The sequence below is a fragment of the Lactuca virosa genome, chromosome 5 (genome assembly GCF_052849685.1).
Source record: "Lactuca virosa cultivar CGN04683 chromosome 5, Lactuca_virosa_CGN04683_v6, whole genome shotgun sequence".
NCBI lineage: Eukaryota > Viridiplantae > Streptophyta > Magnoliopsida > Asterales > Asteraceae > Lactuca > Lactuca virosa.
The window spans coordinates 392806987-392820713 of record NC_136430.1 but is presented as its reverse complement, the minus strand read 5'-3'; positions in this window follow the sequence as shown (position 1 = coordinate 392820713).

Genomic DNA, 13727 nt, shown 5'->3' with positions numbered 1-13727 from the left:
ACAATGCACTTATCTCTATTCAAGATTCAGACAATGGAAGGAAATACCCATATTACCCGCTGTCAAGAAACCAAGTATGTTCTAGATTTTGACTCGACCCTTGGACAACTTGAGAGGTATCAACGTCACACACATTGATATTACAATCAGGGGAATCATTGATAAGAGACATAAGACCCTTAACATTCAACTCCTCATCTTTAGATATCTCATCTTCTTCCACCCATTCTTCACGATCCTCTTGTTTTTCAATGGAAGCTTTTGGCAGAGAGATGTTCTCATTCTTCATGTGAGCCAAACAACTTTTTGTACAAAACTTCATAGTTCTCAGAACTTTGAGCTTATTTCTTTTCTTTTCAGTCCCTGGCAAATTGGTCAGGGCTTCCACAGTTAAAACAATTACCTGATTTTTTCTTCTCTGAAGTGGATCTCCTCGCTAAACAGTCTCCCTTAGACTTAGCTCTTCAAACCCCATTTGATCTGTTTTCTTCATATCGTTTGACAATAAGTGCAGTGTTGGCAACAAGTTCATCAGTGATTTCTTCACCACTCTCTTCACCCTGATCTGTGTCATCTAAGTCGTTGATGTGCTTCATTGCTTCCTTTCGATAAAACAATGCTACGAACTTTTCTTTTCTTGATTCCTTCATGGTGTCTTTACAAAGAGATTTGGTCTCTTTGTAATTTCGTAGATTTCCAACAAGGAGTTCAGATCCATGACATTAATCTTTTCACTGTTTCTAAGGACATCATCGTGATGTTCCCAACTTTTCCCAAGAGAGTCCAGGAACTTCAGAACCAACTGAGAAGAATGCTTGACAATTCCCAGCCTGCGCATATCATTAACCAAGTTGTTAAATCTGTTAAACGTGTGGGTTAGTGATTCACCTTGTTGAGCGAAGAGATGCTCGCATCTCCGATTAAGGTTGTTGATGGTAGTGGATTGAACTTCCACAATGCCTTCAAAAGCCACTGTCAGCATATCCATCATCTCTTGAGCCGACTCACAATTCTGTACAAGATGATACACGTGATAGGGAAGAGAGTTTCATATCGATGCTCTAGCTTTGACATCAAGACTAATCAGTTTCTTGGCATCATCATCATAGCTAGTCTCTAGTTTTTGCTTCAAAGGACCAATGGGATCATTGTTGACCATAGGTTGATACATAGGAACATGATGACCTTTTTCAAAAAATTTAATCATCTCATAGTCCTTGGTTTCAAGAACAATCATGACCTTAGTTTTCCACATAGCGAAGTTGTGATCATCGAAAGGAGAAATCTTGTTAAGGCCAAAGGACTTGGGCTTGTAGGAAGTCGATATGATAAATTGAGTGTCTCAAAAACGCACTCTGATACCAATTGAAGGTTAGTATCGATCGGATACACTTCAAGTAAAATAAACAAAGAACAAGCAAATTAACTTAAACAAACAAAGAACAGAAAAAGTAAAGAACATGAGATATTCACAAAATTGTTTGTCACCAAGAAAGGGTTTGTTTTCACCAAGAAAACGGGTTGTCACAAATACGGTCACCAAGACTTACATTAGGGTTTAACCCTAATGTTGTATATATATTAATATATACTAGTATATCCCTTCAATTAAGGCATTGTATCTAATCTATACTAAGAACCGATCTTTATCAAAAAGATATCGGATATGCTATCTATTCTATACATATCTATATAATTACCTAATATACAAAGATTATATTAGATTATATAACTACATGTTGACGTTGATCTTCATGCCGACGTTGATAATGTCTTGAGACACTGACGTTGATGTTGGCGCTGGCACTGGTGGTCAGCGTATAGAGTGTTTGACTCATTAGATCATAAGGTGTGACCTTACATGGGAGATTTTGAGGTCTCCATTTGAGATTCAGAGTTTCCTTGTGTTAGCAGGATATTATTAGAGATTCATCTAGGATTTCTCCAAGATCGCAGTGCCTTTGATCCAGTTGACGAAGAAGAATGTTACCTTTCGGTGGGGGCCTCAGCCGCATGCGACATTTGAGACCTTGAGGCAAAGATTATGTGAGGCTCCCATACAGAACCTTCCTAAGGATGTGGATGATTTTGTGGTTTATTGAAACGCTTCTATCAAAGGATTGGGGTCATTGATTATGCACAAGGAACACGTGATCACTTACGCTTCGAGGCATCTAAATCCTCATGAGGCAAATTTTTCTACTCATGCTTTGGATTTGGGGCTATGGTTTTCGCCCTCAACATTTGGTGGCATTACTTATATGGGGTCCGATGTACTATCTACATGGATCACAAGAGTCTGAGGCATTTAATGGTTCATCTGAACCTAAATATGAGGCAACGCAAATGGTTAGATGTGGTAAAGGATTATGACTATGAGATTTTGTATCATCCTAGGAAGGCCAACATAATGGCCATTGCCTTTATTCGTAAAGAGAATAATGGTCTTATTAGAGACCTATGTTTGAGATTGAATATCACTTCACCATTTTTATATTTGATCAAAGAGGCGCATTTTGAAGGGTTAAAGAAAGATAATTGGAAGAGAGAAAAGATTAGGGGATAGATTCCTTTATTTATCATAGATAGTAGGGGTTTATTGACTCAGTGCGACAAAGTATGGGTTCCTGCGTTTGGTGGGGTTAGGCAGAAGTTGCTGGAGGAAGCACACAAGTCAAAGTTTTTGATCCATCCTGGCACTACAAAGATGTATATGGATATGAGATTTAGTTATTGGTGGCCTTGTATGAAGAGGGAGGTATATTGGTATATGGAGCGATGCTTAACTTTCCGGAAGGTCAAGGTCGAACATCAGAGACACCACGACAAGGTACAACCGTTACCCATCCCCATGTGGAAATGAGAGGAGATTACTATGGATTTCATCAGGATCTAGGTTATTATGACAGATTGACCAAGAGGTTCCCACTTGCATCCCGATTTAGGAGAGTTCATCGGCTGAAATGGTAGACAAGATCTAGATCAAGGAGGTGATTTCACGACATGGAGTGCCGGTTTTAGTAGTTTCCGACAGCGATGTCCGTTTTACTTCCACGTTCTGGAGGATGTTCCACAAGATTTGGGTACTCGTTTTCTCTTCAGTACTGCTTACCACCCGCAGACTGATGGTCAGAGAGAGCGAACCATTCAGACAATTGATAATATGTTGCGTGCATGTGTGTTGGATTTTGGTGGGAGCTGGGACACTTATCTTCTTTTAGCGAAGTTCTCCTACAACAATAGTTTCCACGCCAATATTGGTATGCCTCCATTCAATCTGCTTTATGGAATAAGATTTCGGACTCCGATCTGCTGGGGTGAGGTCAGTAAATGAGTGATGGGGAGCACTGGAGTGGTGCTCAAGACTACAGAGTTGATTCAACTGGTGTAAGATAGGATACAGACTGCACAGAGCAGGTGGTGGTTGTCGAGGCGAACAAAACTAATAACGCTAAATCTTGTACCCTAAAATAGTGTATAGTGGTAAAGGGATTGTTGTTGGATTAGGTGTCTAAGCTCATAACTATAATTGATATGTACTTGAATTGATAGTAGCACAAATCTTTTGGGTTGCCCTCAAACATAGTAAAAGACTAGAACGCTATTTGGAGAAAGATACTGATTTATTAATTTATTATTAATAAAATAATTAGAAATAAAAATAGATGGTTTATTAATATATTATGAGAATAATATATGAATTAGAAATAGTATTATTTAATTAAGAATTAATAAGAAATTAATTGGAATTAATTTTGGGATTAATTGGATTAATTAAAAGTAAAGGATTAAAGGTAACAATGTTCAAAAGTTGAACATTGACCAATTCTAAAACCTCCTAGTAGGGTTGGACGAAATCTAGAAGTGGTTCTAGGGTTTCCTTGGGCTTTAAGGAGTCTTGGATGCCTTAGGGAGAAAGTTAAGGGATTAGGGTTATCTTGGAGATACATGCCTTATCCAATACTTTCCTAACATATATATAAACCTCTAAGGGTTTAGAATTTGAAAATAATGATCCTGAGAGTCTTAGATTCGAAATTCTTCATTCTCCTCCTCCCTCCTCTTTAGCCTCCAATTTGCGAGGGTTTGGGTGTGAGCCATTAGAGGCACGCCACTTGTGGTGCTTGCTTCCTAGAGTATTGAATAAATGATTTGACTAGTTTATTTAAAATAATAAACTAAGGTATGTATTTTCTCACAACCCTTTATGAATTTTGAAAATAGCTATGTAGTTTTAGGGTTGTTGATATTCAATAGTTGTTTGCATATCATAGTGAGATTATAGATCCTTAAGGTGCATGTGAACTTAGGGTTTATGTTTTTCCGCCAATATTTTTTTGTAACATATAAAACCCATCAATCGTATCCACGGAGATTGGTTCAATTTTATAACTCTAGGAAAATCTCTTTGTAAAAATACTTGTAAAATGACAATAAAAGTAACAATGGGGATTTTTTTTGGTCTTTTCAACTATTTAAAAGAAAACTAGAATTAAACTAGGATTTAATAACACAATTTAACAAAAACAAGAGTTTGATGTAAAATCAATAAGAGATAGATGGTTGACATAAGGTTTCCTCACTTGAAAATTTGGTAAACTTATCATTAGAACCCAAGATGCAATTCTTGTTTTAAATCTCTAATTTGGCTATAGTAATCCAAGAAACTTGAGATTGCCTAGACATTTCTTAGTTAATAAAATAGCTAGAGAAGCTCATAACATATTTCCTTAGTTAAAGTCACAATTTCCATCAAGCATGTAACTAGTGAAAATTAACTAGCATTAAGAACCAAAAAGTCACCAAGTCCAAGAGGAGTCAAATGCTTTCACTACCATGTTGGAGAAAATATTTTTGTGATTGTGATAAGTGAAAACTAACACAAGAACCACTTTGTTGCTTGCTAATTTGAAGATCCATTACTTAATCAAGAAATTAGCCAACTAATCACTGCAAATACAATTAAACTCATGAATAAAAACATACAAGTAGTAAGAAGATGTTAAAACATAAAACATTCTCATAAAGATTCAAGAACAAGTTCATGGAGTTCGTCAACATTCAACCAAATATTCAAATGATTTCACCAAAGTCAACCAATATTAGTTTAGCCTAACATGGCTAAACTCAAGATAACAAAATAAGAGTAGATTGTACCAAACATTTTGTAAGAATCAAGAGCAAAAAGATGATGTTTTTGATGTGTTCTTGGCCTTAAAAAATGCTCCAAAATCTCTAGAGAAACCTTCAAATTTCGGATGTGTAGAAGTGTGCAAAAGATGCACACCAACCTTCCTCAAATAGCACTCAATATGGAATTCTGAAAATGCCCATGCACGTCTGTGCGCGGGTGAGACCTGAATTGGGTTCCTTTGAGTTTTGGGCCTCCAAAGATTTAGTCCACTAGACCAGATCGAATCCAATCAGCTCATAGCCTATTTTTCTTCAAGTTTTCTTCATTTTAAGCCCAATTTGGATTATCCAAATCACATATAGCTCACGTATTCGCCCGATCAATAATCTTCGCATGCACAAATATTCTTCCATTTTCTTATAAATTCCAAGCTCATCTATCACTTGTCACGACGTGACACTTGGTTTTACCCAAAAACCAAGCCTTTGACTCCTTGGAGCCCTAAACCGATCCGTTCTGGAAACTGGGTGTTATACTTGAACACCTTTAGGTTAAGCATATATTACTTTTCATGTAAGTTATGAGACTTCCAATCAATTGTAACTTAATTGCATATTAATATTTTTATTTCTAAATATTATACTAATGTGTTTTTTTATATTAAAGAGTTCGACATTACATGAAAACTTTAGTAAATGAATAAAAAACATTTCTTTATCTCATATTGTTTCATCTAACACATAAATATCTTAATCACAGATAATAAGTACACATAGCATTTAATTATCTAAATACTTTATATCTATGTGTAAGATGAAAGTAAATATCCACTCACTTGTTAAAGTGTATGACTTGTGATTTGGGCAAAGCTTCACCTAATACCTTAGCTTTTCCTTTCAAACGACCTAGATAGGAATATCACTAAGTCTTAGTCTTATATTCCTCATGATTATAATAATAGTCTAGATTCCTCAATAGTCCCAGTGTCTACATCAAAATCTATCAAGTAAGGAATAACCAGGTAAGATCATAGCGGATGTAGGGTCTGTTTGGTGTACAAAGTATACTATTTGGAAATCCCACTTTAAACACTTCACTAGATCTAGCCTAGACATCACTTCCATAACTAGATCAATTAGTATTATAACATGGAATCACTGATAAATCTTTTTTTATAGGTTCATAATAATGATAATGAACTTAAACATAAGTTACACTTAAATCATAACAAGTGTAGCTTAACTTACAGAGTTTCTAGCAAAAACCAGGAAATTGCACGGGATGAACTCTAACCTGAAAGCTTCTATTTCGTTGAGCTCCTAGGTATCTCAGGGCTCCGCTAACCTGCTCCAAAGACTCATAAAAAGTTTGACTTTAGGAAGAGAATACGTCTCAGAGAGAATGAGACTTGAGGTGTGAAAGAATGAAGCTTGAGCTGCCTCTATTTATAGGAATATAGAGGTGCACCATGCCTTCTTCTTGGCGCAACGTGCCTATGCGTGGTGTTGCCCCATCCAATTCTTGCCATGTTTCGCCCGCTGAATTGTCCACATTGCCTCCTTCTAGAACATGTCACGTGTCATCATCTTGTGGTTCCACATGTTACGCTTACGCGGTGCCACATCGGCTGGTCGGTGGAAGAGCCCGACTCTCTCTTTGTCACGTGGCGCCTCCTGGTGGTGCCACGTCATCACAACAAGCGTTTTTCAAAATCTTCGAACAACCATAACTTTCACATAAAAGCTCCATTTTCGACGTTCTTTATATCCCTGAAATCTTCTTGACGATCTCTATAACTTTACTTAAGGTATCAATAGCTAATTCTCAATCTAGTTTAAATTCATATTTTTACAAATATTAGGCTGTTAAAGTCCGTGCGAAGTTCATTACTCCTTCATACGAACTCCGTTCTCAACTGTCTTTATATCGACGGGTTCATATTTACGAGATCTTCAACCCCCGTTTAGATTGTTCTGGATAACACCCAACTTATCTAAATTTCGATTTCTGTGTCGCACACTATTATACTAAAACTTCAAATAATCATAACTTCCTCACACGAAGTCAGATTTAGGCATTTTTTATATGTACGCTATCGTTTTTATGATTACTACGACTTTCAATTAGATTACTTAGGCTAATAAGCAACCTATCTCTGATTCACTTTTTATGACGTGCATAGATGTGTCGAGTTGATCGCGAAACTTTGAAGAAGCATGAGTTTTTCATATAAATTCGGATGTAAGCGCTCCTTATATCCACAAGATACTCATTACGACTACTACATCTCCAACTAAGATTATTACTATATCTTAAATGTCTAGCCTGAATTTGAGGGCGTTATAGTTATCTCCCCTTAGGATGATTATGTCCTAAAATCATCAGAAAAAACAGGGTTGGAGAATGATCCCACAAGTCACCATTCAATCTTCTATGTGTTGATTTCTAGAGAATTCTCAGCCCTCGCCATCTCCCTTCCCAAGTCTCCTCCCCCGATCGATTTCAGTAAACCCTCCGAATCTAACACTCAACTGCTTCTTCATCGGTCATCATCAAGTGATAGGTCTTTGTTCGTGTTAGGGCTGGTAAATCTGATTTGATCAAAGCAAAGTTACCCTAAAATTGATTACACTTACGTTTAGATTTCATACCTTTTAGATCAAAACTCGTTCAGAAATCAGAGTCACTATGCAAACCTGTTGATCACGAGTATATTCAGCCCAAAAATCATCTACAGTGAGATGACGAATTGAATTTTCAGTCGAAGTGATTCCAACTATTGCACCTGAACCGATCGCTGCTTTTTGTCTTGTGATTAATTAAATCGATTCCCAAACAGTTTCAAGGAAAAAAAAACCTTGGGCTGTTTCAATGGAAGAAAAGATGCTTCTCAATCTTCTCTATGTTGATTTCTAGATCCTTATGAGATATTAGATGTGATGGTTGATGTTTATGTTGGATTAGGTGTCTAAGTTCATAACTATTTCTGGAATGTACTTGACCCGATTAGCATGGTCCATTTGGGTTGCATGGCATTGCAACACTTGGATAGACTAAATGAGAGAAAGGACACTTAAGGATTATTAATATATTATAAGTTCTAATATATTAATAATATTATTTAATTAGTATTGATCAAAGAATTAATTTGGAATTAATTAAGTGATCAAAAAGAGACTAATTAAATATATGGGGTTGATTGTGTAAATAATCTATTCTTGTATAGTGGGCTAATAATCCATGGTTTGTATGGATTGGGTTAAAACCCAGAAGGTGCTCCATGGATAATCCATGGAGGTTACAAACCCATGGATCATGGAATATGGAAAGCCATGACAATTAGGGTTTACATATTGTAACCCTACTTGTGTCACAACTATATAAAGACCCCTAGTCTAGCAAAATCGACTACTACTTGTACAAAATAAAGGGCAATCCGATTTTGAGGTTTAGTGAAACTTCTCTCAAGGTTATTCCAAGTGTTGTAGTGTTGTGTGAGACATTTGAGGCATCACACTTGAGGTTCTAGGCTCACAAGGTTCTCAAGGAATCCAAACTACAAAAGGTATGTTCTTCTAGGATTTATGTTTAAAAGTTCCCCATGGTATGCTAGATAGGTTAAGAACCTTGGAAAATCAATTTTGCATGTATCATAGTAAAATATAGATCCAAGGTTTCTAGGGTTGCATGTACACCTTAGGAGTGTTAGAATGCTTAAAACCATTCAGTGGTATCAGAGCCTAGGCTTGTTTGTTTGATACTTGATGCAAAATTGTGAAAAAAACTCAGTTTTTCTACACTCTGTAGCATGAACTCGCCGAGTCCATGGGGGGACTCGACGAGTCCATGACCAAATTCATCCTACTCGTCGAGTAGGTTCGTGCACTCGACGAGTAGGAGCCCCTGAATGCAGATTTTCGAGTTTTGCTGCTGGAAATGGACTAGAAACATTACCCTAAACTGTTTTGGTGTTATAAAACTTGTTTTAGATGGTGTAATGGTTATGCTAATCCATTTTCAATATGTAACTTGCTTGTTAGTTTAATTCATTCAGGACTTCTCCATCGAATGCAGCCTGCTGCTCAGGCACCCAACGAAAGACCACGGCTTTCCTCGTCAGCCTGGTCAGGGGCACGACTATCTTGGAGAAGTCCTGAATGAATCTCCGATAGTAGCCTGCCAATCCCAGAAAGCTCCGAATCTCATATGGAGACCTCGGGACTTCCCACCCCATCACGGCCTCAACCTTGGCCGGGTCCACCGATATCCCGTTCTGGTTGACAAGGTGCCCAAGAAACTGGACATCGCGCAACCAGAACTCACACTTGGTGATGAGACAATGAATCAAGTATTGAACGAATTAGAGTGTAAATTCAAAGTAGAATTGAAAGATTTGAACACCGATGTAAATATGATCTGTTTGGCTCTATTACGCTTTTGCAAATTTTACAGAGTACAATGAATATTCTGTAAAGACTTCGTTGCTAAGACACTAGTAACCACTCCTATTTATAGAAGAGAAAAGCGTACAAAAAATATACTAAGGACTAAACATGAAGCTTCGAATATTATGCCCTAGTAAAAAATACATTACAAAAATGTTTGAAGACCCTAAATACAAACTTCGACTATTACAACATTTCGACCCTAACAATCTCCCCCTTTGTAATCAAAGTCGAAGTCTTCAGTTTGTAAGTAGAGTAATGGAGTACAGCAAAACTCTTCGAACCTCAGTATACCAAGAAATAATTTTCTTCAATTCCTTCTTGTCTCCTTCATTGTTCTTTTTGCAGTGGTTCATACGAACAATCAAGTTCGTATATTGAGATGTAGAATATCTCTCCACTTCGCTAGCTTGGAACAAAAACCGCTTCGCTTTTCCAGCTTTATCCTTTCCAGCAAAAACTATTCCAAATGGCTTTAAACATATTTCTCCATCAGCATATTTCTTTAACTCAGTCTGAGTCAACGAAGGAGCCATTGGAACTCATAAGTTATGAAAGATGAAAAGTTTTGAAAGTTATAAAACTCGCCCTCAAGTTTTGGAACATGTAAAGTCACATTAAAAACTTTAGTTCCAACCCCTAGAATTTTAAAAGTTAAAATTCAACCCTTATACTTTATAATATTATAAGTTAATAATATATATATATATATATATATATATATATATATATATATAATCCATTAACTCATAAGTTATGAAAGATGAAAAGTTTTGAAAGTTACAAAACTTGCCCTCAAGTTTTGGAACATGTAAAGTCACATTAAAAACTTTAGTTCCAACCCCTAGAATTTTAAAAGTTAAAATTCAACCCTTATACTTTATAATATTATAAGTTAATAATATATATATATATATATATATATATATATATATATATATATATATATATATATATATATATATATAAGAACAAGTCGTTTTACCGTTAGTAGGCCTCATTCACGAAGCCGGTCTATAAGGGGGGTATAAGGTTGTTGCCTATAAAATGGCAGCTTAATGGGTGTCCACTCTCACCCACCACTTCCTTGACTGGTGGAGGGTCGTTAGCCGAACGGGTAAGACAAGGACTTTAAATCTTCATTAAAAGTATGATGAATATAAAGTAACTAAATGTTTTTTTATAAATTCTCAATCTTAGTTACTTTGGGAAAATGTGAATAAGGTGCTAACCCATGAAATTACACTTTGTACTTTGATTAAGTCGTTAGTGGAGCGTGTGTTGTTAACCGACACACTAACCTGGACTTAACAAGGTAGGAAAAGGGTAAATTAATGTTTATCATAGTATCAATGGAGCGCGTGTGGTTAACCGACACATCGATTGAGGGGTAAATATTGAGGGTACCAAGTAATTTGCATGGTTACTTCACACCTTGTTTTGTGATCCTCGGTATCCCAGTCACAAAACCTGAAGGGTACACTCGAGATTGAAACATGCCATTGAAAAGTTCAATGAATCTCAAAGAATCTAGGAGTTTCAAAACCAATTAAAACCTAATAATTTATTTCGTTTTCATGGTGGAAATTGGTGAATCGTCATTCACCTACCTTCAAATATTTTATAGCTTGGATTACGGCATCCCTCTTCTAAGTTATAAAATATTGTGTTGGGTCCTAGCCTTAATATTACATTTGGGTGTCTTATTAAGGATTATCTTTATATCTAATCTAAACTTGTCTTTCTTCCTTTCAGATGTCTTCCAACAATGTTGCTTCTGGCTCAAACCCTACCGACTCCTTCTCTCTCATGAACCTTTGTGGGAGAGTCATCTTTGATGGATCCAACTTTATGGATTGGATCAGGAACATCAGGATGGTCACTCGGTATGAGGACAAAGAATATGTCCTCGAAAAGGAGCTTAAGGAACTTGATTCGTCTGCTACTCCTGAGGAGATCGCTGAATATCAGGCATATGAAAGAGATGCTACCAAATTGGCATGTATCATGTTGGCCACAATGACAGCCGAGCTCCAAAAGTCCTATGAGTACTACTACCCTTTTGAGATGCACCAGGACTTGATGGACCGCTACCATCATAGTGCTCGTCAAGAGCGGTATGAAATCATCTTCTCCATGATAACAACCAGGATGAAGGATGGTGAACCCATCACGGGCCACATGTAGAAAATGCAAAGGTATGTGGACCGTTTGCTGAAACTGAATGTGAAATTCCCAGAGGAGTTGGTAATTGATATCATTTTGCACTCTTTACCTTTGTGTTATGATCAATTCCGTATGACATACCACATGAGCAAGGAAGAAGTTACACTCAGCAAACTTTAAGAACTTTTGAAGACCGCGGCGCCTGTCTTAGCAATCGGGCAAGGCAAAGGAAAGAAGAGGAAGAGCCCTTCAAAGGGTACCAAGGGAAAGTCCCTTGATGGCTCCTCTTCAAGTGGAACCAAGAAAGGTTTCGTCACTCCTTCTTCTAATCCTAAAGAGGTTGAATGCTTCTATTGCCATGAAAAGTCGCACTGGAAGCGAAACTGCCCAAAGTACCAGCAAGATGTTAAGGATGGGAAAATAAAACCCAACCATGCAGGTATTTACACTATATTGTCTAATAACTCACCCTATTCTAATTCTTGGGTCCTTGATACAGGTTGTGGTATTCACATATGTTGTGATTTGCATGGACTAAGAAGAAGTGAGAATGTGGAGCATGGGAAGATAAACTTGATCATGGGGAATAGGAAAGTTACACCTGTCACCAAGATTGGAGTTTATTCTTTGTTGCTAAGTAGTGGGTTAACATTAGATTTGAATAAATGTTGTTACTCGCCTGAAATGGCAAGAAATATTATTTCCTTTCATGGTTTGTACAAACAAGGTTTTACCTTTTCATTTGATAATGATAGTGGTGGTATTAATGCTTTCTTTAATAATGTTTTTTATTTTAAAGCATTACCTTGTGATGGTGTATATGAAATGGTGTCGGTTGTTGATAACCTAGGAAATAATGTATTGTGTATCGATTCTTCCACTAGCTTGGATAAATCATCTTTATGGCATTATCGTCTTGGACATGTAAGCAAGAAACGCATAGGCCAACTCCAAAAGGATGGAGTCTTGGAGTCATTTTACCTAAAATCAGATGATAGTTGTGAATCTTGTTTGCTTGGGAAAATGACAAAGTCACCCTTCACTGGTACTTGTGATAGGGGTGAGGGTTTGGTGGACCTCATACATACTGATGTGTGTGGACCCTTCAGAACCACCACAAGAGATGCTAACCGCTTCTATGTGACTTTTACTGATGATTTTAGTAGATATGGCTATGTCTACTTAATCAAGCATAAGTTAGAGACCTTTGAAAGATTCAAAGAGTTCAAATAGGAAGTGGAGAATCAGTTGGGTAGGAACATTAAGATGCTTCGATCCGATCGAGGTGGTGAGTATCTTAGTACAGAGTTCCTTGACTATCTTAAGGAATATGGGATTGTCTCACAATTGATACCTCCCAGGACACCGCAGTTGAATGGTGTGGCTGAGAGGCGCAATCAAACCTTGTTGGATATGGTTCGTTCCATGATGAGTCGAGCTTCACTACCAATCTCATTTTGGGGGTATGCCTTAGAGACTGCCGCCCATATCCTTAATCTAGTCCCTACAAAGAAGGTTGCCAAAACACCTCATGAGATGTGGACTAGAAAAGTTCCTAATCTGGACCACATCAAGATTTGGGGTTGCGAGGCTTTCATGAGGCGCGAGACTCATGATAAGCTCGAACCTCGAAGTGAGAGGTATATTTTCATCGGCTACCCACATAGATCCTTTGGTTACCTCTTCTACAGACCCAATGATAATGTGGTCTTTGTAGCAAGGAGAGGAGTCTTTCGAGAGAGATAATTCATGAGCCAAGGAAACAGTAGGAGGCAAATTGACCTTGAAGAAATTCAAGAGTCAAGTGGTGAAGGAACCTCAAACCCTAGCAATCAACCTGAGGAGGAAACTCCTGTTGATCCGACAGAAGAGTCTGTACCTCTGAGGCGTTCCATGAGAGTTAGGAATGCACCTGAGCATTACTATGGTTTCCATATTACCGCGGAAGGTGATACACTTATCAGTGATAGCACACTGGTGAG